We start from the raw sequence: 25082 nt of genomic DNA on the forward strand, positions 1-25082 counted from the left end.
AATTCAAGGGAGTAACAGGCAGGGCTGTTTAAGGGAGTAACATGCAGGGTGGTTTGGGGCAGTACAGGGAACAAAGGCAGGGTGGTTTGGGTCAGTACAGAAAGCAACAGGCAAGGCAGTTTGGGGCAGTACAGCAATTAACAGGCAGGCTGGTTCGGGACCGTACAGGGAGTAACAGGCAGGGTGGTTTGGGATAGCACAGGGAGCAACAGGCAGGGTGGTTTGGGGCAGTACAGGGAGTAACAGGCAGGGTGGTTTGGGGCAGTACAGGGAGTAACAGGCAGGGTGGTTTGGGGCAGTACAGGGAGTAACAGGCAGGGTGGTTTGGGGTGGTACAGTGAGTAACAGGCAGGGTGGTTTGGGGTGGTACAGGGATTAACAGGCAGGGTGGTTTGGGGCAGTACAGGGAGTAACAGGCAGGGTGGTTTGGGGCAGTACAGGGAGCAACAGGCAGGGTGGTTTGGGATAGCACAGGGAGCAACAGGCAGGCTGGTTTGGGGCGGTACAGGGAGGAACAGGCAGGGCAGTTTGGGGCAGTACAGGGAGTAACAGGTAGGGCGGTTTGGGGTAGTACATGGGAGTAACAGGCAGGGCAGTTTGGGGTAGTACAGGGAGTAACAGGCAAGGCGGTTTAGGGCAGTACAGCTTTGGGTTATTAACCAAATGCTTACTTGGCTCATATCAAACTCAGTCAATTGATTTCCACCGACCAATGGCTGAACGGCAGGCGACGTCACAGTCATGACACAAACCGGTGGGTTGAGTAACAACTGACAATCTATGGAGTGATAGGACACCAGCTTGCCAGATACCAGTTACAGGCGCTGCTGTCGTCGGGTTGTTCTGGTGAGCAGACAATCTGAGGAAGGTGCAATGTTGTAGTAACTGTGCCGTGCCTGGCATCACGGTGTTGTTGCAAGTGATGAGGAATTTGTTGTTGCGAGCTTGTCTAAAATAAAAACAATTTGAAATGTGCTAACCTGTTATTAGTTGTGATGCAAGGTCCCTAAAGAACAGGCCTGCCAAATCTTTTGAGCGACATTCTGCTGGTAGATTTCACCAAAAAAAAAAAAAAAAAAGGAATCCCATTGAAGCTCCTGTAAGCCATTGCTACAATGAGTTTGTAGAAATTAGGCATTCATTTGACTTCAAATTTGTATTTTATAATTTCTTGTGCTTTCTGAAATTTGTTCTCGCATGGCTCTCGCAAGTGAAACACAAAATGCACAGTTCTTAAAGGATGTTTGTGTGGATGTTTATAATCTACTTTAAATGCTCTTTCCATTTGATATTGTTTTGTAGCCCAATTTGGCGTATTCCAGGCTGTAATGTCCCTTTAATATGCTGTACATACAACTGTAGGGTGTGGATGGGCATCAGTTGACGCGGGATGATTTGGCTGTGACAAACGTCCGCTGTGTTATGTAAAATCAAAAGTAGAAACGCAAATATGACAATTTATCTTCAATCAAACTTAAATCATTGATCCTGATTGGTCGATCCATGGCAACAATGTGGCATTCTTAGTTATCCCGCGAGTGCGAGTGGAACACGGAATAATGCAGTGTGTCTGTGTCCCACATTCGGCTGAGTGGTATGTGGGACACAGACGCACTGCATTTTTTGTGTTCCACGAGCGTGAGCGCGATAACAAATTTATCTTTAAGCAAACTTGAGGCACAGTAAGATGAAACACACATGCCGCTGTTCATGTTCGTATGGAATGGCGCGCGCATCTTAGAATAGTGCAATATGCGGAGTGCAGTATGGACTGTGGCCGTGCTACATTGTTATATGTAGCACAGCTTGTTGCCATGGATTCACCAATCAGGATCGAGGATTCAAGTTTATTTGAAGATAATATCTCATATACCATGGTCCATATCACACTCTGCCTATCATACGGACACAACCATCGCTGAGAACAGACAGTTATCTAAAATACTACATCTGTTAAACAGCTGTGAGTTGGCTGTTGACTTCATGCATATGCTCGGGTACACTACATATATCTGTGCATTACTTTCCCCTGACAGAGCTGGCACTCAGGCACACCCTGTGACCTATGGGTTCTATGCATGACAGATTCTACAAACTGCACTTTGAGGGTTGAAAAAGAACAGCTTTTTTTCGTGGTTTTTTAGCATGGAGACACAATACACTGAACAGCTCAGTGGAACGATGTCAGCTATAAATTATAAGCCCTTAAATTTGGTCCAGTTCATGAAATGATGGCAAATGATCCTATATGCCTTGAACTCAGCTTACTTTCCCGGCTGGTCCTATCTGATTTTGGCGAGCGCTGTGGCTCGTCTGTCGGTGTTCTGGAAGATGGCTCGTATCAGGCTCTTCACGTCACTGGCGCTGAACACCATAGCGAGTGGTCCCTGGAATGACGGAGAGAATCACAGTCTCAAATGTTTAAAGAGCAACTAGACAAGAAGAGGAGTTCCCAACATAAACAATGTTTTTAATTTTAAAGTTGAGCAAAGAAATTGACTGGAGCAGGGGTTGAACCTGTGACCTTCGGATTGCTGTTCCGGTGCTCTTACCAACTGAGCTATCCAGCCCAATGTTGGTGGTTTGTCAATGTCTTTGTTCAAGGAGTGCTAGTCAGAAGCCATAATCCCACATATACCATGTAGCCAGGGATCACGCCCTAAGTCACGATGCTAGCAACATTAGCAATGCTGCAAACCTACAAATACCAAACGGGGATCACTCAGACAAGAAACAACTTTTTTTATTACAAATGGGTAACTGCCAGCATAGGGCTAGATAGTTCAGTTGATCGAGCACTGGAACGACAATCCGGAGGTCATTGGTCCAAACCCCACTCCAGTCAATTTCTTTGTTCAACCTGAAAGAACTTTACTGCTTATAATTTGAATCTTATTTGTGTTGTATCTCACCTTGCCCTCCGCCCACCTGTCAACAATATCTTGCATGCTGGCGTCTAACATAAACAGCATCTCGCTGAATGACATCCACTGATCAACGGTACTCTGCACCAAAACTGGTTCCTACGCATCAATCCAAATACGAACAGTAAACCTCCTCTACAATAAGGAATACACTTCTACATGGGCGTCGCCAGGATTTTTTCTAGAGGGGGGCAAAAAATGTTTTGCCCAAAAATGCTTGTATTTCTCACAACATTCTCGATTTATCAGTTTTAGAGGGGGGCAGGGACATTTTGCCCCCCCCCCAACTCATTAAATTTACACAACACTTTGTCTTCGCGCCTCTTTTTTTTTTTTTTTCTTTTTCTTTTTTGGCTTTTCCGGGGGGGGGGGGGGGGGAGGGGGAGAGGCAAGTGCCCCCCTTCCCCCCCCCCCCCCTCGCGACGCCCATGCACTTCTAGTTGTTTGAAAGGTGGATTTGTGGGCAATTTATGAGCAAATGAAGCATAAGCTTGCAATGGTAATCACGTATCGTTCAAGCAATGCATTATCGGTCGTGTCCATCCTCTGCAACAATATATACAGAGATCATACACTTTTCTAAGCTATGGAGTAGTCTGCTACACACCTAACAAAAACCACAGTGATTCATTTTTTTAATGTGAAATAATGCACCTCTCAACGGTAATGTGTGGTTTGCATTCAACAGAATGTGCTTGTTAAAAACAAAAAAAAAACAACATTTGTGTTTATGTTTGGTATGCACAAAGCAACACACTGTGCATTATTCAACACATGATATACATCACTTCATGGGCCACCTAACATCTTATCAACAAATTCTGCAACAACAAACAAATTAGATTCAGGAATTGCTTTCTTACCTCATCTTCTCCTGGTTTGATCAAGTGTGGAATTCTGTCTTGCAGTCCCGAGAGTAACGAATATAACTGCTGCGCACCATCAGCTGAGATGTCCTGTCAAGTTGAGCAACAACAAAAATGTTCTAACCAATTAGTGGCAGTATTCCACAAGGATATCACAGACGAAACAAGTGTGAGTGCACAATAAGCTCTGGTCACCTTGCATGAAATGATTGTGCATAAAAACAAGCCCAGGCAGCCGTCTCACGTGAAAATCACGAGCTGAAAATTGACCAAAAATACGCCCCCTAAGTTTCCCATCAAAATAGCGGGCTACACACTACGTGACTATTAACATTATGAAGCATTATCTTGCCTCCATTTACAAAATTTTCATAAACAACTTCACAAAATGTTACAAACAATTTTTGTTAACTATATCACTGTTTTTGTTTGCGAAAATGTTGTAGTTACATTATATTGGAAACTTAGGGAGCTAGCTTTTGCTCAATTTTCCGAGGACAGACATATGCAAAATAGATGCACATACGCATCGATCGAGACAAACCTCGTTTTCTGATAACTTTCGTCAAGAGTGCATTTACTGACAACGGCATGGAATTTTTCAATTTTTGGTCAAAGATTTTTGGTCACTTTTTGGGGACAGACAGACAGACAGACTGACCAACTGACCACCAAGTGACATGTAGAAGCTCCTGTCACAGCTTAACAATCGTCCCTAAGACATGCTGAGTTAGGAATTTGTTGGCAGCCTATGCACTCCATGCACAAGTACCACCTCCACACTTTCAAAAGGAGAGTTCAGGGAGACCACTGGGAGGGACAATCTAATGCATTGCCAACGGCGCCTGACGCCCATGCCAAGACGCCAGAGGTTTGCACAGAATTCAATCAGTTGTGTGTTCTTGACGACATACGTGCATGAAACAGTCAAATACTTGAGGGATCTTCTCACCTCAAGTGACGAGACTTTCTCCACGATGTGCATGAGTACCGTGTTGATGAGTGTAGACATGGCCTTGGTGAAGATGTTACTGGGGAGGATGTCGGTCCAGACTCGCTGGAGGTGACCCAACTGATGGACAACCTGCAATGGGATAAAGACAGGGATGAGATTGCCTCTGAAAGATGCATTCCTTTCCAGACCGGTAATGTCTTTCTCTCAGATTCAAAAGGTCTGATTTCAGACAAAATCGTGCCTGTTAAAGGCTTAATATACAACATTTGCTTTTGCTGTAATTTTCAGAAATGCGCAATGGAGGATTTCTTTAAAGGATTTGGGAGGATTCCTTGCCAAAAAGGCAGAGGTGAAACTTTACTTTGACTTCATTTTTATCAACAAAATTGAATATTTGAATATTCTTATGTGAAAATCCAAGTCCGAGTAAAAAAAACAAAAATATTTTATCGTCCGAGCCCTTTGAAAAAAATTAAGGAGGCAGGCACCCCCCCCCCCCCAAGATGGTTGATTTTCCAAGATGATGAATTGATTGATCCATTTTCTTGACTCTTTTGCTGGTACAAAATTGTGTCGGAAGGAGCTGTAACCCCTTCTACAAATTTCATTAAACACAAATAAATTTGACAATGCATTTGTAAATTATTTTGTAAATACATGAATAAAAAAAAACACAACACAGGAAGCGAGCAGGAAAAAGGAAGCGGGCCCTGGCATTTTTTTTCACTTGGCCTAAAATTTTGGATTATTGCCTAACGTACTTGTTTAATGGCCCTCTCACATGCCAAGAAGTTGTCGTCAGTCGCTACTTGGTCAAAGCCCTCAGCACCAGACAGATTCTCCACTAATTGATCTCGCTGAATTCTCTGCAACATAGAAGCGGTAATGCAAATACAGGATAAGGAGAGTTTATTGATTTCGCTTGAATGTGAGTGCAATGCACATTTCACATAACATTCAAAGGGAAATTTGCTGCGGTTGAAATGTGTTGCAACTTTTGTAATCTGTGGGATGAATACCTGTTGTCATGTCAAAACTTAGGATTGGCGTAGCCAAGAAGGATACACTGGCCTTAACCCTAACCCTCCAGGGTATTGTGGCTAGAAACCCTGCTAAACGCAGCAACATGCAACACTTGTCTACCACCCTGCTCAGTGTAGCAAGATCCACCAGGTTGGCAATCTCAAGGCTGAACTGCCTCAGAGTCTGTGGTCACCAACTGCAGCAGGGTACCACTGTGGCATTGCTCAATGGGACTAACTCTCAATGTTTCAGAATTGGCCGTTTATGCACTGGTGTTGGTGGCTCAGTGCAGCAAGGTCCCACAGATGTTTGCATCTGATGCACTGTGTTGCATCTGGCAGGGCTAGGGTTAACAACGGGATAACAGTTCTAGACCAATAAAATCAACTCAGTGCTGAAGTTTAGTCCCACTGAAATATCAGGAGGTACAGTAGAAACCCGACACATTCAGGCTGTGTTGACTCGGTACAAATGAGAAAACATAGGCTGCTGGTTTTTTTTACCATTTGAGCCAAGAAACATTCGGATGCCAGCTTCCTGAAGACAGGGATGAGGTCGACAAACGTGGACGTGCCGTCACAGAGGGGCGGGGGTAAGGATTGACGATACTGATGGCCCAGTGTCAGCAGGTGATGGGCTATGTACATGCAGTTGTGGTGGAGAGCGCACACCTGGGGTAGCTTTTGCTGTTTCACAAGAAAAATTAAAAAAAACATAAAAGAAATGTCAAGATTTCTGTTGTGTAAGTTGAAGACAATATCAACATAACTTTCTTCATTGTTTTCATCCTTGCTTTTGTACACAGGAACATTTGTTTTTTGTGCTTTTTGTTTTGTTTTCATTCGAATCAATAATATTGCTCAATCATAAAAAGGGTGCATAACAAACTTGTTGACGTTTCAGCTCAGTGGATACTATACATTTCCGGAAAACAGAGAGAATGGTTGCACAATTTTAGGGGTCTCATAACTGGATTTCATTGCTAACACATGAAAAATATGTGCCAGCGGGCACATTTTCTAAAAGCACCTTCAATGATTATTTTCTTCTAAATGATACCATGTCAGGCGGAATAGTTTCATAGGTTATTTGGTACCGGTCCTATCTTCACTTGGAGCTAGGATTTTCTAGTTAAAGCGGTAGGTTGTCAGGTTGGCGTAGCGAGGTAGGTCAAATCTAGCATTAAATCGGTAGGTATGTTTCAGTTTAATTGCAAATGTCCCTATGTGCCATTAGCAACCCAAGTTAGCAATTAGTCGTGTTTGTGCAACAAGGTCGTATCTCCTAAAATGGGCCGTTCGTGAAACACGAGTTTCAGAATGTCAAAAGGTTGTATCTCACTTCAAAATAACCCTGATGTAACACACAAAGTCAATGGACCTCGAGATACAACGTTTTTACTTGCGCGAGATATGACTTTGTTGCAGAATGGAGTTACGACCTTGTGAATTCATATTTGGTTATTGTATTTCAAACACGAGTAGAATTTGCTTTTGCAAAATTTGGATCTTCATTGGATCACAGTTGACAGGTTGAGATTTTCAACCCGGGTTGAGAGGCTCTAGTTTAAAGAGGCCTTAAGTGACTACTCACGTTCACTTCTGACTATGTTCACTGCATGTTCACATTTTCATGACACAGACTTGGAGGCAGATTTATGTATTAATTTATTTGTTTGAAAACAAACTGGCCAACTTATTTACAAAAATCAATTTGGTGAAAGGATAGTAATGGAACAAAATCTTCCCATAAAATTTGTCAGTTGCACCACAAAGTGATGTATCGTGTGCACAAAGTCCATAGACGATTTGTCACTTTGTGGTGCACCCGAAAAATTGTAACATCCGGCATGTTATCATTTTGAAGAAAAACTACACACTGAAAAAGTCTTCTTTTTTCCCCTAATGGTACATGACTAATCTCTAATACAATCTTTGAGCACCTATCTATGCATTTCAGACAAATTGTTTTGAGCAACTATGACATTTAGCAGATGATAATAAAATTCAGTATTACTAAATGACCGTTTGAAAAAGTCCAGAAGTTGACTCACCAGACTATCTCTGTGGTATGTGGGTACGACATCACAAAATATCTCAAACATGTTTCGCACTGTGTAGAACAGCTGGATGGCACTGCAAACATAAAAATAAGACATTAGCAGAAATCCTTTACACTATGTAGGTTGAGGTTGAATATATTGTGTACACTGACATTTTGTTCAACACATTTCAATTTGCTTGGACAAAAGGCACTTTTGCTTTTTCACATGACTTGGGACAAGTGCAGCCAAGTGGTTTGGGTTCGTGACTCATGATCAGAGGGTCAGAGGTTCCAATCCAGCTGCTGGCCATATGTTGTGTCCTTGGGCAAGCCACATCACCCTCACTTGCCTCTCTCCACCCAGGAGTATAAATGGGTACCGGCATTAGCTGGGGAGTAACCTGCGATGAACTAGCATCCCATCCAGTGGGAAACAGAAATGTTCTCAGTCGTTTCATGCTACTGAAACCGGAGGTAAACACCAGCCTGATGGGCCATATTGGCTCACAACAGACTTCACTTTACTATGGTGAGAATAGCATAAACACATCACATCAGGCAGTTGGCATGGGTGGCACAGTGCGTAAAGCACTTGCCTCTCACCGCTGTGGCCTGGGTTCGATTCCCGGATCGGGTAAGATGTGAGTAGAGTTGCTCATCAATTCTCTCCTGTGCCATGAGGGTCATACGACGGCTGCTTGAGGCGCTTGTACATAACATGCCTTCGGCTCAACCACGTTGTAGCCGTGTCCTTCACAATTCAGCTTCTGCTGCAAGTAAGGATGATTAGCCCCCCAAATTAATCTATGTCCAACTCACCATTGTGGTGTGTTACTAAGAGCTCCTTGTAATGTCTGGTAGGCTAGATTAACAAGACACTCTATGCTTTCACTGACTGCACACTCAGGCAGTGCAAAGATACCCTCGCTCACGTGGCACTTGTCCTGAAAGAAGTAAAAAAAAATTACATTGCAAGTGTCCTCAAGTGAAATTTCATATTTAATACGATAAGTTCATTCAACACATTTCAACAATAAATATTTCAATTAATGTTTTAAACTTGCAAGAACTGTTAAAGGCTGATTAGAATGACACAATCAAATCCAGTTTAGTCTTGAAGCGCACAATTTCCAACAAATTCTAACCTTGGCATCTTGTTTTTGATCTTTGACGTTCTTGTTGTCAACCTTCATGTACCGACTCTCTTTGTATTGTGCAGCTCTCTCTTCATCAGCTTGCGGGCTTCAACTATCAGCTCTTGACACTTGCAAAAAGGAAATAAACCAAACATAAACAATGTCAGGGATGTAGTCAAGTACATCACAAGTCCAGTCACAAGTCCAGTCACAAGTAAATCACAAGTCCAGTCACAAGTAAATCACAAGTCCAGTCACAAGTCCATCACAAGTCCAGTCACAAGTCCAGTCACAAGTCCAGTCACAAGTCCAGTCACAAGTCCAGTCACAAGACCAGTCACAAGTCCAGTCACAAGTCCAGTCACAAGTCCAGTCATAAGTAAATCACAAGTCCAGTCACAAGTAAATCACAAGTTCAATCACGAGAAAATCACAAGTCCTTTCACAAGTCCTTTCACAAGTCCAGTCACAAGTCCAGTCACAAGTCCAAACAAACTGAATGTTGCTATTAAAGAAATGTTGCCACAACATATTGAGAAGTACCTTAAAAAAAAGAATTCACCTTTTTGTTAGCAAAGTGGACATTGACATCTCTGGCGTAGGTCAGCAGTGGAGAAGCAGTTTCTGCAATAAACCCTGAATAAGAGAAATTCTCTGCTATTTCAAATATTTAGCTTCCAGGCAGTGTTTTATTTTATTATTTATATGAGGCTTCCAGCGGTCAAAAATAAATCAGCGTATTGTTTGCTTTTGTGAAACGAACCAAGATAGCAATAATTTGGAAATTCTCCGGCGCGCCCTCATCCAGGCATTTTCGCTGCAAACTCACAGTTGTCAACCACTCAACAGAGCGTAGTGCGCGGTACCGTTGAACAAAGACACCCACGCAGCAAGCATGCAGCGCTCAGCAGGCCAGATATACGCGCACCGTTGTCAACAATTACAATGGCAGCTTCAAATAGTTTGACGAAAAAGGCGAAATGAAGATAGTGTCTTGAATTGTATTTCTAGCGAATTAAGTCAGCTCGATATAAAAAATAATAATATTGGATGGCTTTTTTGGGGAGGGGGATACAAGAATATATTGTCTTCGACTCGTGCAATATTGTCATAGCTCATGCAATATATTCTTGTATCCACCTCAAAGCCATCCAATATTATATAAATATTCTGTATTCTGTAACTGCTGACTGACCTGTTTTCCGTAGAGAAGCTTCAAATCCCTCGGTAGCCGTGATGACAGCTTTGTATTCATTGAGCTAAAATGGTGAATATGATAAAATAAACAAATTAACAAATGTTATCATACACTATTTCTGTAAATACATTTTCAAACATGAATATTCACTACACAGCATTAAATGTGCAGACTTCTTTCTTTTTTTTATTCATATACACCACAAAATCACAAGTGAATTTTATTGTTTCTACCAAATTGGCACAATTCCATCACTGAAAACCTCCCGGTTCGATTTTCAGTGTTTTAATTTCTAGAACACTTTTTGTCCCCTCAAATTTTCCATTTAAGATTTTCAAATAATATTCCAATAAAATAAACTTTAAAGGGGCACTAGGTCCTGAAATCCCCGAAAATTTCAGGTTTTGGATTGTTTACTTATCATACAGTAAACTCCGGCTAAGACGGCACTCTGGGGACCAGAGAATTTGTGACGACTTACGCGAATGTCGGCTTCTGCTGCAAGTCGTCATTTTGCCGACTTACACAAATACACAAATTAAATCACGGAGTGAAAAAAATAGATTGAATTAATGGCCCATGCGCATCTTTATCTGGATCATGCAAACAAGATTCATGGCTAAAATTCAAAGGATTTGATTTACCCTCTTTTATTTCTACATCCATGGTTGATTCCAGCAAATAGATCCTCAATGTTTATCATCACAAACAGGCTGTGGTATTGATCACAGAAAGTCATGCATGTACATGTACGTACGTACCAAGCAAGGACGGCGCGGCCGGCTAGCGTTAACAGTGGTACGATATACAGATCACTTGCATACTGTACGTCCATGTACATGTAGTGTACATTGTGCACGTACGTGCTGGTACAATAAGGGGACCCCCAAAATGAACAAAGCACATGCCTGCAGTCGAGAGGGGTTACTGGTATTGATGTGCTATCAGGAAAACCCCTTTTTGATCGCGCACGTGTAAGCGAACGATGCACACAATGTACAGACTGTGCATGAAACAGTGTACAAGTGCGATTAGTGTACACGTGCTGGCCGATGCATCAATCACGGGCCATGCCATTGATAAACAGATGTCAGTTCGTAGTGTGTGGGACTTTTCACTCGACACTTCTTGCAAACCGCAGAGCACGATGCCGACTTATACAGAGAAATGTTTGTGGTTTTGAGGAAATGGGACTGAAAGTAACACGCCGACACAGGCAAAATGGCAGCTTACAAAGGCCGACTTAGAAATGAAAATGTCAATGGAAATGCATTAGAGACAATCGGGACTGTCCTCAGACGGCCGATTTAAGCGATAGGACGGTTTATACGATGTCGGTTTAGCCGGAGTTTACTGTATTTCAAACATCTGGTTGAAAGGAAACCAACCTAATGTAATAGTGTTCCTGGGAATAGACAAAAAGAAATTGGTTGTTTACATCAGACACGACGGAGTACGAATACACTCGTCCTGTCGTTTTCAGTGTATTGACATACAGCACCATATGCTCATGAACAGCGGTGACCAATCACCAATGCCCAAAATGTGGTTTCTTACACGTCCGCAAAAGGCAAACACTTTATGGATGGAATCACAACTAGTACCCAAACAGCTCGACTTTTGGGGGTCGAAAATTGGACCCGAAAGTCGTTTTCGCATGCATAATACAAGAATAACACAAAAACGCCCAGTTTTTAAAGGATAGCCGTGTGAATGTTTATATCCTACTTTTAAAAGTAACATCATTTTGTTCAAAGCGTGTTAGCCCAATTGGGCTGTTCCAGGACGCAGTGTCCCTTTAATTCAGAGATGACGATACAGACAACAAATCTTTAAGGAAATGATGTTGATTTTGTTTTAACCTAAACCCTGAAACAATTGTCTTGAAGAGAGTAATCCTGTGTGGCTACCTTTGAGCTGCTTGTGGGTATCGAGTGCACCAGACAATGTGTGATGATACACTTGGACAGCTTTGGCCAGACGTGTTCTCCTGTAAAGATCAAAGAAACATTTGGTTACAAACCTAATTTACGTGTCAGACGAACAAAATGAAACAGCACAATGAATTAACTACCTAGGCATTTTTGCTGGGATGCAACCTCAATCCTGCAAAATCCTCTGTCATTTCTTGAATGTGGTCCTTGGAGGGGTGACCACTGCCTCAATCCTACCAAATCCTCCAATAATCACGGTCAAATTGTCGAGGCAATGCCAGCGACATCCTGGAACAGTGGAGAGGATTTCTGGTGTAAATCTAGGCCTAAATTTATGCACGGCTGAGCATAAACAACACAAGGTCTGGCCTAAGACCTTGACACAGTGCATCATCCAAAATGAGCCGCACATTTTTGCCATATAGCCTCAATTCTGCAAAAACCTCCATTTTTCAAAGAGGATTTTGAAGGATTTGGAAAGGTTGGGGTTAACAAAAACTTGCCTGAAAATGTTTCTGTTCGGACACAATATGGTCAACTGTCGATGTCACATCATAATTTCACCCGCTGCCTTTTCCAAAAGCAGCCATAAAACTGACACTGAAATTGGTACTTAAAACATCTACTTACAAAAATGACACTTAAAACTGCCTAAAAGATCAGAATAAGCCATTCTAACAATGAATCCACACAACCCTTGATGAAGGCATGATAACGAAGGTGTTTGGCACACATCTTCAGATGATGGTTAATGAATATTGTAATAAGGTGTTTCACGGTAATATGCGCCATCTTGCTGATGGGGCAATTTTTCACGCGCTGCTGTGTACGCATCGTCGATGGAAACATTTGGCACTTCCAAGTCAACATGCGGTCATTCCAAAATGGTCCGCGTCTAGCAACGCGCGTTCATTTTGCACCGTGAACAAGATGGCGTGGTGCATATTACAGTGAAAGACCTTAATATAAAGTTGATTAAAGTTCCCAAAGTGACTTGTAGAATGAAAACGTGTGCAAAACATATGGACAAAATGGGGAAAAGAAAGACAAAAAGTGGGGAAAAAAAACAAAACAATGAAATGGTCTCTACCTAGCATAGCCATCAGCGTAGTGTTCTCATCTCCGTTTTTACCCTCTGTCGTGAGGCTAAGTAACGGCCCACTCAGTGCTTTCAGTATTGCCAGTGTGCTCTTGTATACAGCTACGGGATCGGACGCCTCCTCAGAGCTCTTGGGTAGCACCTTGAATCCAACGGTGGTTGACTGCGACTGCAAAGAAGATGTTAGCACGTTCATTCACTAAATGCACAAAACAACTTTTGCTTAGGAGTGCCGTGGCCTCGTGAACTGGAGCATTGAATTTGTGGTCTGCGGGTAATTCTGCAGGTTGTAGAAAAAATCAGTTTCTTTCCTGAAAATGGAAAATTGACAATAATTTTGTTGAAATAAGTCGATTTGCAGCTGACGTTTTCAAAGGACTGAAAAGATACAATGAGCAAAGTCTGTTTCAAATGTGAATTCAAAATTCAAATTCGTTCTGCCAATGTATTTTTGGTTTATCAAAGCTCGGTTTTGAAAAACAGTCACAAAGAGAAGACAAACATTTAAGAAACTCACCGAAAACTTACATTTTGCTCTTCAGAATTCCAACCTGGCTCATGGCATTGGCAGTCACCGAAGCATTTTCACTGTGAACTGGTTAAAAAATGTGAAAAAACAAAATTTACTTCTGGGTGGGGAGAAGCAATGGGTGTCAAAAGGTAATGTGCACGAACACACGCACGACACCGCTACCCAAGGTTGGACTCGAACCCACAACCTACAAAACTTGAATATGATACTCCAGACCACATGCCATAGCGTCCAACGTCTTGTTGACCTACCTAGTTTGAGTTGGACTTGGCTGACGTTGGTCAAGGTGACAGGTTCTTTGGCATGGGGTATAGTCCAGACAGTCATGGCAGACCAGGCCTCTCCTAGATGATGCAGCAGCGTCTCTTGGTTCACTCGCTGCTCAGACTAAAACGGGGAAAAAAAAACTCTTATTAGCAATGTCTCTCTCTGGCTGGCAAAATTCAACAACGTCACCCCAACTGACCTGTCACCGTTTGCGAGTTAGCCACGCCCCTTTAGACAACCCCATGGAATATTTGTACACTACGTTTTGATTGTCTCAGATTTTGCGCATTCCGTGTCTATTCGTATGTCTGTAATTGGACAATATTTCACCAGCAGTGTTGACGCGATGTAAATGCGATTCTAACAAGATCAATCTACTTTCTGCATCCTCACTGGCCTGCTGCAAGTAAACAGACAACGGATAAGCTCCTTACCCTTAGAGCCTTGACAATTTTCAGCTCACAGTATCCGTCTTCGATGAGAACATCCAAATCAGATTTCTGCAGGGAAAAAAAAAAAATCAAAATATGCAAAGTACAATTCGATTACAGTGGATTCAAAGTTTACAAAAACAACCTGAAATTTGTAATTTTAAAGTAAACTTCGTACAGAAGAGAAGTATGCATTCCTTTTAGAAGACAAATTTGGAAAATAGGAACCAAGTCTCATCTTAATTTGATTTGGCAATTACTTTCATTTGTCTCTTACCAATTCATTGACAGCATCGGCTGCTTGCAGGAACTCATTGTTCTGGACGAAGCTTTGAAAGTCTGTCAGTAAACTGTTAACCCGTCAAACAAAACGGACGGACAAATCATTAGAATCGTCAGGAAAGTGGGGTTTCTTAATATGAAGAGGATGAAATTATAAGACAAACTTACTTGTCAACAATGATTTCCAACGTCTGTCTATGATTCCATGATCTAAAATGATTCATCCTTAAGGAATCACAGGATAAAAATGTGGTGCTTAAAATGGCGATTATGTAGTGACGGGCCCCTGTTTAGTTTAGGTCAAGTACAGACAGGGTGGGTGAAAAAAAAAAAAAAAAAAATTGCATTGTTTTAGTGAAGTTCTGCATGTAGCACTTTCAAATTCTAAGATATGAAAGCCCAATTCATAAGTTTTCTTTTAGTACAACAATCATTCAAATCACTCATGTATTTTATGTAATTTTAAACACAACCTTACTTTTAAAAGTCTGTCCACGGATCACCAAAAGATATTAACTCTTTCGCTACGGAATTTAATTTACCTTTTTTGTCCCAACTGGACGTAATTAAAAGCTGAAAATTCCGCCGAGCGTCGATGTGGGCGCCGCCATCTTTGAATGTATCTCCGTAAACAAACTGCTCACAATAACCAAAAGCGCACCCCAGCCAGACGGAGAGCCGCTGGCAGCGGCTCAAACTAGGGTCAGAGGTTATACGATATAAATTATGTAGATATGGCCCATGTCATGGGGATACCCTGTTTATTCATAGCGGCGCAACCGAGCCGCTGCCAGCGGCTCTCCGTACGACCTGTACAATTTGTATGTGCCGCTGTCAGCGGCTCGCTGTAGCGAAAGAGTTAAGTGTTCCTTCAGCACAACAAAAACAAATATGACCATATGTTTTATTTTGAACAGTATCTTTTGGTAGAAAATGCAGTTTTTTTTAGATATTTTTTCAGCTGATGCCATTGAAATCAACTTTTTTGCACACGCACGGTCTGTCGCACGGTCTGTCATGTTGGGTTTTGTCGTCTTCATTGTAATTTTACTCCAAAATTTCCATAAATAATCAAAATCTTACCCTCTGTCCATGAGTCATGCTGGTTATAAACATCGCTATAAACTCCAGTTTGTGAGTTCAATAACTTGATTTTTCCTTTTCTTATAGGAACTTTACACTATAATGGCTCAAAGTGCGTCATAAATATCACCCCTGTCCACCAGGCTGCAAGACCAGTTTTCTGCAACAGCCTAAGATCAGTCCAATATATGATGCGATCGAGCTAAATGAGTCGTTTGTTGTCCCTGGTCAATTTTTTTTACAGATTTGAAAAGAGCACAATCTCAGCATTACTGGTGTAAAAACCGCATGCTGGTACCATCTTTAGTTCAAAAGTTATGGAAATCGGAACACCAAGAGATGTGATGTGATGAAGTGGCTCTCTTTTGGCCCGAATCTCCAAATGAAAGTTCCCGACAAATGATTCATTTAGCTTGATCGCGTCACATATGGTCTCAACCCTCACAGGCAACCATTTCTACACCTTGAGAAAGACAACTGCGGTAAAGTGTCTTGCCCAAGAACACAAACACCCTGTTCCTGTTAGGGAAACGTTTCTGTCTTGCCATACGGGGTTGATCATTACCTTGCATAGTGACTGTAGCACATCAATGATAGCGTTAGTTTTCTCCAACTGTCTTGTGAGGTCAGGAAGATCACTGGTGGAGCTGTTGAGCTGGGAACTGATGTCTCCCTGAATACCAACAAAAAATAAAGATACCAAATTGACTTCTTTTGACAATAAAAAGTAACATCTTAACCAGTTTGCATCAGAGGGCGTGATAAGACGCACTGGCTGTTTTTATGCACAGGCACGGCTGATGGATTTTCTAGGGTTAAAAGGTCAAAATTGCCTCCACTCACCTCCGGGTAACATTCTGCTTTTGCACACACACAAAAGTCTGAGAAGTCATACAGGCGAGACTGTGTGTTGATCTTGAATTGGCCGCTGTGCATGGCCAATTGTTTGACAATTTACGTTCCAGTGGACACCTCAAAGTATTGAACCATATGAGGTTTCGGCACAAAGTGGGACGCTTGGGTAAAAAGAACCCCTATGCCAAATATCAGGCCAAAATATTTTCATGAAAAAAATGCATCATTTTACCAACTTGCTGTGCTCACATTTGTATGGCCCTTAGCACAGAGATTACTCCAGTGTGTGGCCATAGAATAGGCTAGGTTTTTACCAATGGTGCAATAAGTGATAACCACAGACACCAATGCCTGTCTCATCAGACAGCCCCACATACCTAGTCTAGGGGCTAGACGTTATTATGGTTTGATACGCGATAACCCCCGCAGCGATAACCCGCCGCAAGAGGGAGCTCTCACTCACGACCAACCAATATCACCCACCATCAAAACTTTCTACATGCAGTTTACCATTACTTTCATATAGACATGAGGCTAGGATATTTCCAGGTTTTAGTGAAATTCATCCAATTGCCTTTAAATTCTGTTATACAAAATTACATAAAGACCCTGAGAAATCTTCACCATGGAGAACATCGTGAACTCTTAATAGAGCACAAACTGTATTATCATTATCAAGAGTTGAATGCTTAGAGAGCAAACTCACCACAAATCCAAAATGTCTTGGGAGGTTTTGGATCTCAATCTTGAAGATCTCTGAGGTGAAGTGCTGTTGTGTCCGATAGTGATAAGGATCCGTTATAGCAGCGCCAGTCACTGGTACGTCAGAGGTGCTGGTGGAATGGTTATCTTGTGGGTCAAGACCTGATAGACAAAAACGAACAATTAAAAAACCAACTCCAATCAGAGAAAATAAATTTACTTTGATTTTTTTTAAGCATGAGATATTTGTAAGTTTAATTATGAGTTTTCAAGTGAGACACTGCACAACAAAATCAGTTCACACTGACAAACAGATCAATGAATTGCAAATTTTGAATAAAAAACATCCCAAAGTTGAATACTGTTAATATAGATGTACAACAATTGTACACAGTACCTGAAAAAAAAATTAATGCTTTAAAATATGAACCTCTTTGTAAAGTTAGAGATAAACCTATATATAAATATCTTAATTTGGACGGTTCCCAAAAATGACCAATTTCTACAAGCTGCTGTTGTGTGCGCAATTCAAAACTGCCAAGCACAAATAATGCTACGTACTATCACCATTCTGGTATTTGAACTAGTATGCTTTTCTGATACTTGATACTTTATTGATGCCTCATAATATTTTGATATTTTTATTTGCCTTTTTTAATGGGCTTTGTATTAATCAACAAAAGAATGAATCAAATTAGGTTTTGCCCTTCACCGATGTATAATCACTGTATACTCAGTGTGGTACCTCCCGAGTAAAAGTTGGAAAAAAATCACTCGGGTGGGACTCAAACCCACAACCTCCTACTTTCTAGTGCAGACATCTTACCACTCGACCACCGAGCTGGTTGGTTCAAATCTGATGTACATAGCAGCGGGTACTGCATTAACTATTCATAAAATGGATAGTCGGTGAAGGGCAAAACCCAATTTGATTTACATCACCCCGACGCAAAATTCCATCTTAAGCCGTGTCCGCACTGGACTTTTTTTTTGGAAGGTTTTACCGAGATGATGGTAAAATGAGAAATGGTCAAATGTGACCACGTCCGCACTTGGACTTTCGACATGGGAAATTTTACCCAGACCGCGTGGGAGAAGTGGCCGAGCTGTCACAGTCACGTGCACAGGAAATAAAATGCCGATCACATTTTTTTTCAGCCCCCGATACGCACAGTATAATATTACACACACCATTAAAATGCACAATATAATCGTAACATACGATGTTATTTCATCTTGACACGATAAATCTTGACGAAAATGCCTACTATTCTGACGCATTAGTGATGGACGACATCGAAGCCATACGGCAGCAGTTCCATCGGTAATTGCTGGTTCCCACCGCATGCTAACAGAATCAAAGCTATGATGTAGGACCGGAACCAGGGACTGCGGCCTACGTACGGTGCCATGCAGACTGCACGGCGTAACAGGACGAATTTGGATCGTAGAAAATACAAAACAAACATTGGCGGAGAAAAAGAATAACTGCAAAGTATTTCCCAGAACGTGATCTTGATATTTTCTGTGAATGTATTCTCCGTTAAAATATATTTATAACGAGATTTTACCGCTCGGACTTGACACACCGCAGCGTACCGGTACGTGTTTCCACAAAATGTTGGGCCACATCACGTGTGGGATCGTGCGGTCTCTGTATGCATGATACTCGCGCTCGGGCCGGATCTCACTTTCCTGAGCGGCTTTTACCGACTCGCACTGTCCGCACTGGACTTATCGTCTCAGGAAAAGTGACCTGGTCAATTTTCCTGGGTGCGTGGTCAGTTTTCCTGGGCAGCAATTGGCCAGTAAAAGTAACCGCTGGACTCAGGAAAAGTAACTGAGAGGAAAACGTCCTAGGCTGTCCGCACTGGACTTAAAATGGGAAAAGTACCCATAGTCTCGGTAAGTTTGACCAAAAAAAGTCCAGTGCGGACAAGGCTTTATAAAAGAATGAATGTTTTAAGATATGAATGGCTTTGTAAACTTTGCATTCATTCATCAGAAATTCACAAGTTTGTCAAGCCCCCTAGGACCATCTTCAAGTGGAATGACGTGGATGAATCCAAGCTGAAAAAATCTGTCCTCGAGCTTAAGACTGAATTCATGCAGTCATCTCCAGAAACCAGAACAGTTGAGGCAAATTGGAGTATTTTTAGGGACAGGCTGAAAACTAACGAATTAGTACCACAAAAACCAGTCCAGGGACATTCTAGACCCTCATGGCTCACTACTGTCCTAATCCGTTGCTGCAGGAAGAAAGAGCGCAGCTATGTGAAGGCAGTAACAAGCGGTCTACATTCAAACTTTTGCAAAAGCAAGTGAACAGCGAAATCCGAAGGGCTAAACGCACACATTTACAAGAAACTACATCTACAGATAACCCCCAGAAATTTTGGCGATACGTAAACAGCACTCGCAAAGACAACACAGGGGTTCAGGTTCTAAAACTCAACGGGAAAAATATCACATCTGACCAAGAAAAAGCTGAAACCCTACAAGACCAATTCTGTAGTGTTTTCAGCAGGGATGACACCGATGTGCAGCCAGTTCTACCACCGAGTCCCTACTCAGACTTGACAAACATCACCGTGTCTGTTAGCGGAGTCCTCAAGTTACTGACGTCGCTCAACTTGAAACTAGCTGCCAATGAAGTTGCCCCAGTACTCGCATTCATATTCCAACAATCACTTGACCTGGGTTCTCTACCATCTGACTGGAAGAAAGCCAACGTAACACCCATTTTTAAGAAAGGCTCTCGTGCAGACCCGGCAAACTACAGACCTGTGTCGTTGACCTCTGTTTGCTTTAAGTTATTAGTGCACATCATTGATAGCCAATAAATGAAACACCTCCAGGAACACGACATCCTGAATGAAAACCAACATGCTTTTCGTAAAGGCCTGTCCTGCAAATCCCAACTCGTAACAACTCTGGATGACATCTCCTACAATTACAATAATCAAATCACCACAGAAATGGCAGTACTTGACTTCTCCAAAGCATTCAACATAGTTTCTCATCAAAAACTGGTCCAAACATTAGACTACTATGGGATAAGTACTGACCATCGGTTAGTAATCTGCAACCTGAAGTGGAAATTCCGTCGTCATGCTACTGCACGTGGACTACGACCTCAACATCCAAACGTTGAAGCCCTGAAGTCGGAACAATCGTCTGAAGTCTTTCGGCAGCTGGTTCGATCCCGTGTTACTCAAGGTGACTCTCTTGAAGCTGTCGCATGTGTCATACACGAAGCATCTCTTGGGACCTGTGGTACACAAACATCCCAGAAGAAACAGCCGTACCTGTCTGAATTAACTCTTCATCTGATTCAGCGCAAGAGGAAGGCTGTAGGCACTCAAGAATTCACAGCTCTGAGGAATGAGGTCAAACATGCATGCCAGAAAGATCTCAACGAATGGTTGGTAACTAATATCAACACATTGAACCAAGCATACCAGAATCACAATTGCAGAACTCTGTTCAAAACTGCTGATGTTCTCCTTCAGAAAACGGTCTGGTATTGGAGACAGCTGAAGAAGAAATACAGCATTGGCATCAGTATGCTGTAGATCTATTTGAGTCCAATCGGCCACGTCCACCCCATCACACAACTGAGGTTGAACGAAACCTTGCCGACACCGGAAGAGACCAAGAAAGCCATACAGGCACTGAAAAACCACAAGGCTCCCGGAGTTGATTGCGTCACATCTGAAGCTCTTAAAGCTGCGACACAGGACCCAGAGATATTCAAAACCCTTCATGGGGCCGTGTGTAACATCTGGAACTCTGGAAAGTGGCCACAGTCGATGACCAAGTCAGTGTACAGCCCGTTGCACAAAAAGAGTGACCGAGGCTTGTGCAACAACTACAGAACACTTGCACTAATCAGTCATGCCAGCAAAATTGTTCTGAATGTGATACAACGCAGACTGGAAAGAACCGCTAACATCGAAGTGAGTGACACCCAATGTGGCTTTGTAAGCGGTAAAGGCACAACTGATGGAATCTACCTCCTGAAAGGTGTGGCAGAATCGCACTACGCAGGAAAATGCCCTCTCCATCTGGTCTTTGTTGACTATAAGAAGGCATTTGATTCAGTTAATCATGCACTTCTGTTTGCAAAGCTACGATATCTTGGCGTGGAGGAGGATGTGATGCGGCTACTTGAGGATCTTTACATCAACTCAAATGGCAAGCTCCGGTGGAAAGGTCAGATGACAGCCGAGTTTGAGACACCAGTTGGAGTACGCCAAGGCTGTCCATTGTCACCAACACTCTTCAGCCTCTACACTGAGTGTCTCATGCGAGAGTGGTACAATCGCACAGCACACCTAACGGCTCCAGATGTCAGTGGTATCCCCCTAAAGGAGATCAGATATGCTGACGACCTGGTACTGATGGCGCTGTGCAGAGCTGATGCTGAAGAGATGCTTACTACCCTGGGTGATATATCTGACGGGTATGGGTTAGCCATCCACCCTAGTAAGACTGTATATATGATCATCCAGCCAACAACCGATGACAGCACCATCACATACCGCTCGGCACAAATACCTTGTGTCACATCTTTCAAGTATCTAGGAGTGTTGATCGACCACACACTAGACGACAGCAAGGAGGTTCGGATGCGGTTAGGTATGGGCAGATCCACTCTTCGGCAGTGCAAGTATCTGCGCTCCCCCCGCATCAGCCTTGAGGTAAAGGTACAGCTTGCTCGGGCCCTAGTCATATCAAGGGTACTGTATGGTGCCACCACCCTGTCGATGAAGGCAGCTGACATCAAACGCCTAGACAGTTTTGGCCGAACCATTTGGCGTCACCTGCTCAACATGAAGTGGCAAGATCATGTGACAAATGAAAGACTGATGGAGGTGATCGGCGACCGGTGGTGCTTCAGCAGTGATGGAACGAAAGGCAGCATGGTTGGGCCATGTGGTCCGGCATGGCGGCATCTGTTGTGGATGGGATGCCAGTGGGATGTCGTCGCTCCGTGGGCCGGCCAAAGATGCGCTGGGTGGACAACATCCGTGAATGGTCTGGGTGTGACACCAACGAACTGAAAGCAGCAGCACTGGAAAGACGGGCTGTGGTGGGAGCGGCGCCAGTGATCCCAACTGTGTATAATTTGAGGAGGAGACCACGGGCAAATGCCTATGTCTAACGAATGAATGAATGGGATAAGGGGAAAAACACAGAGATGGATCAGGCAATTCTTAACCAACAGGTCACAAAGAGTTGTGGTAAATTGAAAATCTTTGAAATGGCAAAGTGTCGACAGTGGCGTACCACAAGGCACCGTGCTTGGCCCCCACCTGTTTTTACTTTTCATCGATGACATTAGCAAATCAGTGACTGGCACAACTCTCCTTTTCGCTGACGACTGCCTGTTATATCGGAAGATCTGCTCATCAACTGATGAACTGATGTTCCAAAAAGACCTGGACAACTTGGCTCACTGGGCGCAAACCTGGGGAATGAAATTTAACTCCAGCAAATGTAACATCATGCGAATCTCCGGGAAGCGGGACCCCGGCAAAACTAACTACACCATGTTAGGATCCAACCTCGTAGAGAAAACCAACATCACATATTTGGGAATAATCATTCAGAATAACCCAAGTTGGAATCACCAAACAGCACATGCCACTTCCAAAGCAAGTCGTATATTGAACTTCATCAAAATAAATTTTCATTCTGCATCCAGATCAGTCAAAGAAAAGCTGTACTTAGCAGTAGTCAGACCACACCTAGAATATGGCAGCATTGCTTGGAACCCTCACATAGCTAAGAACATAACATCCCTGGAAAAAGTGCAACTGATGAGGGCTGCTCGTTTCGTAATGCGAGATTATTCCAGACTGAGCAGTGTGACCGACATGTTGACAACCCTAGGCTGGTCTTCACTGGAAGAGAGAAGGAAAGTTAACCAACTTACCTACTAACATAATACACAACATAGTTCACATTAACTCATCATCCATAGTCCCCAAACCAGCACCGGCTCATAGAATTCACAACCACCAGTTCACAGAAATTGCAGCAAGGACAGACATCTATATGCAGTCATTCCTACCCAGAACTATCCGGAAATGGAACAAGCTCCCTCAAGACACCACAGACGCCCCAAACCACAACACCTTTAAGGATTTAATTTAGTTCCACTTCCCCAAGGCCTCCTTGCTAGACTTCCACGTGGAGTATTCAGGATAACCACCAAGTACCAAGTACCAAGTACAGGTGCAATATTTTTATGAAATTGAACCCTCATTCCCCCAATTTATAAAAATTACCTGGAAAGCAACAAAACTATCTTGCAGCAAAATTAATTTCACTGGGTTAAAGTATTAAGTTTCCAATAAGCAAGAATGGACAAAATAACATGAATGAGATTACACTTAGCTGACCTGGCAAAGGAGCAAACGTCCTCACCAAGTAAAAGAATAACAAGTTACCTTTGGATTTGTCCTCCTCATCTTCATTGGGAATAGCATCCATAGTGATGGCCACATCTGTTGGCATCTTGACAACATCACCCTCTGTAACTGTGGTTGACGTTACCTCCCCAGTTGGGACATCATCAGAAGTTGGTCCCTGCTTCTCATCCATTTTGGTGTTATTACGTTGGACCAAAAACACACTGGAAATATAAAGAAACTGCACATAAAGCAGTTGTATACTATTGAAAGCCATGACCAGTGGGATATCTAGGGGGAGGGGTCAAAATTTGTCCCTGCTAATTTTGACTTTTTAGGACATATCATTTTCTGATGGCTGATAGGTCATTTAAGGGAAAAATTACGGCGATCGTGAAGTGTAGGGCCCCCGTTTTGTTTTGATCAAATTAGAATCGAAAATGTTTTTTATTGCTCAAAACTCACCTTTACAATCAAAAGCAGCCTTTTCTCAATTCTAATAACACCCATTTTACAATTTTGAACAGATTCTTGTGGTAGAAATCATGGTTTTCCTGCGCGGTTTGTACCTTGGGATTCAGCGCGCCTTGCATGCTCACGGAACATCGCGTGGTGATTGCCATCTCAAATTTCGGGTCGCATGTTGTCGCCGCGCCGTCATTGTCATTTTACCCCCAAATTTCCCTCAAAACATCAAAACCCTGCCCTCTATCTATGACAAACCTGTTTATTGAGAATGTTGCAAACTATTATGGTAGGTCAAATAATTTTTAAGTGGATTTTGTTCCCCAAGTTATAGGAACCAGGCCCTGCACTTCACGATGGCCGAAGTATTAACTCAACTGTAGCTGGAGTTACCCAGCCCTAAATTTTATCATTGGGTTGTCATCTAGATGACAACCCAATGATACCCAATTGGGTGCTGGGTAACTCCAGCTAACTCAACTGAGAAAACACTTAAAAATGTTCAGACCAGTCTCAAAGGGTTTGTGCACAGGGTGGCAAGTGATGGCCAGATATGGGAATCTTTCCTTTAATGTTAATTGTTATTGTTAATTAAGCATCTCAAACTTTTCACGAATGAGATACCACGCTATTGAATACAAATAATAAACGCAGTACGTCTATCAAACTCAAAGTATCATGTCCGATATGGCCACTTTTTGCAGTACGTTTCAGTTTCACTAAATAAAATAATGCAGATTTCACCAATAGCTAATATAAACAACTAAATTAATGTTATCATTTATTAAATGGTTAGATAAAATTATCTACTGATACTGACCAAGAAAGTGACACAGGCAACAAGTTTCAGCCACTCGGAAGACAGCGC

The 25082-nt window shown here is 42.5% G+C and overlaps 1 non-coding gene and 1 pseudogene across 1 annotated transcript; both read right to left on the minus strand.

Moving 5' to 3' along the window:
- The window catches only part of LOC119742694, a 28345-nt pseudogene extending 3263 nt beyond the window's left edge, over positions 1-25082 (minus strand).
- Trnaa-agc lies at positions 2497-2570 on the minus strand. The gene has a single exon. It is a non-coding gene; the product is annotated as a tRNA-Ala (tRNA).

Source organism: Patiria miniata, unplaced genomic scaffold, assembly GCF_015706575.1.
Source record: "Patiria miniata isolate m_02_andy unplaced genomic scaffold, ASM1570657v1 HiC_scaffold_6, whole genome shotgun sequence".
Classification (NCBI taxonomy): domain Eukaryota; kingdom Metazoa; phylum Echinodermata; class Asteroidea; order Valvatida; family Asterinidae; genus Patiria; species Patiria miniata.